This window comes from Marmota marmota, unplaced genomic scaffold (genome assembly GCF_001458135.2).
Source record: "Marmota marmota marmota unplaced genomic scaffold, marMar, whole genome shotgun sequence".
Taxonomy (NCBI): domain Eukaryota; kingdom Metazoa; phylum Chordata; class Mammalia; order Rodentia; family Sciuridae; genus Marmota; species Marmota marmota.
The window spans coordinates 380984-387720 of NW_026000241.1; the positions used below are offsets into that span (position 1 = coordinate 380984).

General features: G+C 43.8%; 1 long non-coding RNA gene across 1 annotated transcript; it reads left to right on the top strand.

Annotated features, from left to right (window-relative positions):
* The first annotated feature begins 1118 nt into the window (after positions 1-1118).
* LOC125613738 lies at positions 1119-4019 on the top strand. Its single transcript, XR_007344305.1, has 2 exons — positions 1119-1310; positions 2269-4019. It is a non-coding gene; the product is annotated as an uncharacterized LOC125613738 (long non-coding RNA).
* Positions 4020-6737: the final 2718 nt, after the last annotated feature.

The following is a 6737-nucleotide window of genomic DNA, read 5'->3' on the forward strand; positions in this document are numbered from 1 at the left end:
TTTGGACACTTCTACGAGTGTGTTTCACAGAACTAATGACACATTGCGTTCATTAGAATGGCATCAAATAAAAAAGATGGTATCAAGTATTGATGAGGATGTGGAAAAACTGGAACCACAGACACTGCTACTAGGAATATCAATTGTTGCACTTTGAGAAACAGGGTAGCAATTTCTTAAAGAGTTAAACATAAGTCTATCATAAGACCTAACAATTCCATCTACCCGAGAGAAATAAATTATACGACCATGAAAAGACACATGCATGAATATTCAGAGCAGCATGATTCATAAGGCATGCAACCAAATGCCCATCAGCTGGCGATGGAGAAAAAAACCTTGGTCCATCAATATAAGGGAACCCTTCAGCCACAAAAGGAACAACTATTGATATTTTCTACAATGTGGGTGAACCTCAAAAATATTTTGCTAAATAAAAGAAGCCAGAAAAGAAGACAGAAAAGGCCACATATTTTATGATTTCATTTGTACAAAGTACCCAGAAAAGGCAAATCAATGTGATGGAAAGTAGATTAGCGATTGTCTGGAACTGGGGTCAGCAGTGGGGAGGGAATGCAAAGGGGAGTGAGGGATCTTTTGAGGGGGACAGAAATGTTGTAAAATGGGATTGGGGTGATGGCTGCATAACTGCAAATTTATGAAAAGTCACTGAATTGCATATGTAAACAGATGAATTTTATGCTGTGTAAACCATATTCCATAAAGCTGTTAAAAAGCAAGGAACAAGCTGGGTGTGGTGGTGCATGCCTGTAATCCCAGCAGAAGGATCGTGAGTTCAAAGCCAGCCTCAGCAAAAGCAAGGCGCTAAGCAACTCAGTGAGACCCTGTCTCTAAATAAATACAAAAAAAGGCTGGGGATGAGGCTCAGTGGTCAAGCACCCCTGGGTTAAAAAAAAAAAAAAAGCAAGGAACATTCTTATACTTTTCCTGTGACCTCCCACCCTCCCAGGTGTCCTGCACTTGCACTAAATGAGAGTAAGTGCCTTCTAAGGACTGAATGACACTGGCTTCACCCTGGTCCTTGCGCTGATGTACTCACAGTCAGAAACTAGAGGTTATTCCCCTTTAACTCCTTATTCTCCCTGCCTCCCCAGCACTGAGCCAGTGGATCCTGATGCAGAAAACATCTCAAAAAGTGTCTCTTCCTCTCCTCACCATCATTCTGAGCATCATGCCGGAGAACCACTGAAAGAAATGGGGGCCAGGGTGCAGTGGTGCACACCTGTAATTCTAGAGGCTCGGGAGACTGAGGCAGGAGGATCATGAGTTCAAAGCCAGCCTCAGCAAAGGTGAGTCACTGAGCAACTCAGTGAGGCCCTGTCTCTAAATAAAATACAGAATAGGGCTGGGGATGTGGCTCAGTGGTCAGGTGCCCCTGAGTTCAATCCCCAGTACCCCCAAAAAAGAAATGGGGGCCTACCCCAAGAAAAATCGTCAGGAGGAAAAAAAAAAAGTTCACCGCTTTCAGAGTAATATGAATCATAGCTAATGTGTCTTGAGCTTCTGTTAGGTACCAGGCACCACTTGTAGCAAGGCACAGGTAACGACTCAGAATAGACAGGACTATACTTCCCATTTTATAAGAGGAAATAGAGGCACAAAGATGCTAAGAAACTTTCCCAAAGACGCCCAGGTTTTGATTTGAGTCTCCATGGTACTGGGATATTTAAACCAGTTCATGGGGGGAGAAAATGAAGGCTGGTTCCTACCTCACACCCTGTACAGAAACCAATTCTAGATGGATTGTTCATCTAAGTGGGAGAGACAAACTCTAAAACTTTTAGGAGAAAACGTGGAAGGATATCTTCATTACCCTATTGTGGGCAAGGATTTTTAAAATAGGACCCACTGACAAGCACCATCCGTGAAGGGAAAAAAAATTATGATCTGAACTATGTTAAAATTCAGAAATTCTATTGATTAAAAGAAGCCATTAAAAGAATGAAAAGGAAACTCACAGACTAGGGGACTATGTTTGTCATCCTTATGTCCAATCAGGAGCTCGTATTCTGGTTTCATATTTATGTAAGCTATGGTTGTGTGTGTCTATATACAATCTGGACACACTCTCACTCACACACACACACACACACACACTCACACCTTCCTACAAAGCAATAAGGAGAAGGCAGGCAGCCTAATGAGAAGCAGGCGAAAGACTTGAACAGACAAAAGGGGGTATCCAGGTGGTCGATCAAGAGGTGAAAAGTACTTAGCATGATTAATCATCAGAAAATGCAAATTAAGTCCACAAGGAGGAACCACGGTGCACCCACCAGAGAGTCCAAAAGGAAAGAGAGGCTCGCAGGTGTTGAGGAGGATGCGCAGCCGCCGACGGCTCCCCCTGCCGGTGGGAGAGGGAACTGCGGCTCTCTCTGGAAGAGTTCCCTGGAAGGGGTTCTGAAAGCCTGTTCAGAGGACCTCCACTGAGCCAGCAGTTCCATTCCTAGACTTACAGAGTGGAGCCTCGAAATCTTCGGATTCCCTACTGACAAACTTGCCTATTTGATACAACTTATTTATATGTCTAAGGCCAACTGCTGGGACTTTTTTGGTAATTTGTGGCCATGTGCAGAGTATCAAAATGTTGCTGGACTGGGCACCGGTTCCCAGCTGAGGCTGAACAACCAGATAGCTCTGTTTCATACTATAAACGAGCACATTTTTAACAGTCTACTTAGTGTCCTGTTTTCCACACTTTTGTGCATTTTGCTGGCGACTTCATGTCCTTGAATGTTACCCTCCGCAGGGTCCGAGGTGCTGTCTAGTGGTCCTCGGTGCAAGGCTCTGAGAAAAGCCACGTGTTAGATAAACTTTATTTGGGTGTGAGTTATAATGCTGGTGGCCATGAGTTCCATATTAATGAATCAAATTTTCAAAGTTTTAAAAAGAAATGCACGTCAAATGGCATTATCTCTTATTCCACTAATAAAAATGTTGTGACTTGAGCTTGCAGACAGAGTGATGTGTGTTTGCAAGGATGTAGACCACTAGGGCACCCTAGCTGGGGACGTTAAAGGGTGCAGCTGCTGAGGAAAACAGCTCAGAGGGCCCTCAAAAATATACATGGGGGCTGTGGCTGTAGCTCAGTGAGAGAGCACTTGCCTAGCATGGGTGAGGCCCCAGGTTCAATCCTTAGCACCACATAAAAGTAAATAAATAAAATAAAGGTTAAATTTTTAAAAAATAAATAAGTATGGAATTGCTATAGGATCCACAGACTCCACTCTGGGGTATAGACATAAGGGAATCAAAAGCAAGTCCTCAGCAAGATATTTGCACACCCATCTTCTCAGTAGCATTACCCGTAATAGCCAAGAGGCGGAAGCCAGCCGAGTGTCCAGGTACAGATCAACAAAATGTGGGCATCCTTATGATGCAATATGATTCAGCCTTCAAAAGGAAGGAAATAGTCCTGTGGACACGGATGAACTGTGAGGACAGTATGCCAAGGGAAATAAGCAGTCACAAAAAGACAAACCATGTGTGGTCCCTCTTTTTTTTAAAAAAAAAATATTTTTTTTAGTTGTAGATGGACTCAATATCTTTATTTATTTATTTTTATGTGGTGCTAAGGATCAAACCCAGTGCCTCACATCCGAGGCAAGTGCTCTACCACTGAGCCACCATCCCAGCCCTGCAGGGTCCCTCTTACAGGTGATTCTATAAAGACATCAATCAACAATCTAATTCATACAAACAGAAATCAGAATGGAGGGTACCAGGAGTGGGAGGGAGGGGGATCAGGAAGTGATTAATAGGTACAGAGTTTCAGTTCTGCACGATAAAATGAGTTTAACTGGTTGCACAATAGTGTGAATTTTCTTAATATTACTGAACTGAATACCTGGAAATGGTGATGATGGTAAATTATATATTATTTGTATTTTACCCACAATTTAAAATTTTAAAAATCTTTCATTTGAACTCTCTCTTCCCTGCCCACCGCTGTCTCTCCTATGACTTACTGTCAGCTCAATAAATTCTAAGACCCTTAACCCAGCATTCAATGTCTTTATAGTCAGATCACAACCTCTTGTTCCAAGTTCACCTCCAAATCTCACCTCCCCATGGACCCAGCCAGGCTCCACCTTAGTTCGCGTTTCTAGAACACACCGCATGCTTCCAGGTCTTGTTAGCTTGGCCAACAACCTTCTTCTGCATGGAATGTCCACTCTCCCGTCTTCACGCACTCGACCCTCAGGCTCAACTGGAGCCACCTCCTCCAGGAAGCCTGTCTGACTTGACATTTTGCACAATGGACCACATCTGCCACATCTGTCTCCCTGACTGTCGACATAAAGCCACTCCACAGCAAGCTCTGTCACATCTCTTCACACCCCAGTGCTTCTCTCAGTGACCTTTTCATAGGGGTTACAAGAGAAGTAGAAAGAACTGGGAATCTGTGGTGCTGTCTCGGGACCTAAAAGATGAGGAACTCTTCGCCTCTTCATTCAAAATCTCAGCGGAGTTTGCCTTCTGGTTTCTTTCTTCTTTTCTGCTAAACTGGACTCAGATGCTAGTTGCCCAGGATTGTCAGAACTGTGTGTAAGGTACATGTGGACAGGCACCTAGAGACTACTGGGATTCCTGGGAGCCATGCAAGTAAGCTTTTGCATACAGACCTCAGAGAACTCATTCAGACTACTCTCTGCTCTTTCCTGGTTCTGACTTGGTTTGTGGCTAAGCCTTGGATGGATGAAAATTGGGACAGATTGAGTTTCCATCCCAGGGGCAAAGGAGTGTGGATGCCCTGTTAACTAAAAGTGGTATCAAGCTGAGCACAGTCAACACACGCCTATAATCCCAGCAGCTAGGGAGGCCAAGACAGGAAAATTGCAAGTTCAAAGCCAGCCTCAGCAACAGTAAGGCACTAAGCAACTCAGTGAGACCCTGTCTCTAAATAAAATACAAAAATAGGCTTGGGGATGTGGCTCAGTGGTCGAATGCCCCTGAGTTCAATCCCTGGTAAATAATAATAATAATAATAGTGGCATCAAACTCTGCTTCCATCATGAAACCCTCTTCCCTTTATTTATTTTTTTATGTGGTGCTAAGGATTGAACCCAGTGCCTCACACGTGCTAGGCAAGCACTCTACCACTGAGCCCCAACCCTAGCCCTGACACCCTCTTCCCAACACAGCCAGGCTCAAAACCTCCAGAGAGGTAAACTCTTCCACCCCACTGCTTGAGTGCACAAACTATCACCCAGACCTTGGTGTGTGCTAAGAGGCTTGGAACAGAGGGTTCTCAGCGAATGCTTTCCAAATGAATGCACGAATGCACAAATAAATTATAACTGCATGTTACTGGCTCCCCAAAACTGACATTGAATTCTGGGGACACAAAGCCATTGCCCAGACTAGCTGCTGGGCTCATAAGAAACACACGCCCACCAACATGATGGATGCATAGGGAACAGAGTCACATGCACACACATCCATAGGTATAATTGTGGTACAAACGTCCCTGTGCCAGGCTTGCCCAATGCTGAGTATTCTGCAGGTTCAACCAATGCTGGATCAAAAATACTGGGGAAAAATTGCACCTGTATTGAACATGTACAGACTTTTTATTATTTTCCAAATAATACAGGATAACTCTTTCCATAGCATTAACAGTTTATTAGGTATTGTAAGTCGTCTAGAGATGATTTTAAGTCTACAGGAGGGTTGCATAGGTTCTACGTAAAAGCTACACCATTTTACATAAAGGACTTGCACATGGGCAGATTTGGGTATCGTAGGAGGTCCTGGAACAAGTCTCCTGCAGATACGGAGGCACAACTGTGACAGTCCCTGAACATACATACTGTCACTGAACATGTGCACATACTACAGACAATTCCTATGGGCCCAGGATTAAAGTGAGGCAAGTTGTACAGGGGCAGAATTGATTCCCATTTTTATTTAAGTTTTTGACATTTTGTGCATAGATATTTTGCATAAATTTTGCCTTTCTTAAAAAATTTGGTTAGTTGGGTGTGGTGGTGCATGCCTGTAGTTCCACTGACTTGGAGGCCTGAGGCAGGAGGATCACAAGTTCCAGGCCAGCCTGGGCACCTTAGCCAGGCCCTGTCTCAAAATAAAAATCAAAAGGGGCTGGAGGTGTAGTTCAGTGGTAGAGGATCCCTGGATTAAAATCCCAGTACTACAAAAAAATTTAAATAAAAATTTAAAAAGGTTTGAATCCCTTAAATTTTGTACTAGAAACAACTGCCTGACTTATGTTGGCTTAAGACAAACACACACACCGACACGCATAAGCATCACGCACACAGGAACAAAGTTCCTGCAAAAACCTCACTTCACCACTAGGTGTCGCCTCAGCTCCTTATCTTAGGCCTAGCCCCACCAGGCTCTGGGTTTTGAAGTCTTGAACATTTCATTTACCTCCCTCCACCTGGGACACTCATATGCTCTAAAGGAGCTCAGGAAGAATAGCATCTTAACCCTAAACAGTGCTGCCCTATAATGGATTTCAAGCACAGTAAGGAAGATGGGTTTTCTTAATGCCTTTGCTCCAGGAGTCCCTGCATCCTCCCTTGGTACACTGGTTCCCCCTTAGCAACAGACAGTTCCTTAAACGAACAATTCATAAGGTTGGTTTTTGTTTTGTTAACACAGGGGTGCTTAACCACTGAGCTACATCCCCAGCCTTTTTATTTTGAGACACAGTCTTGCTAAGCTGCTTATGGCCTTGCTAAGTTGCTGAG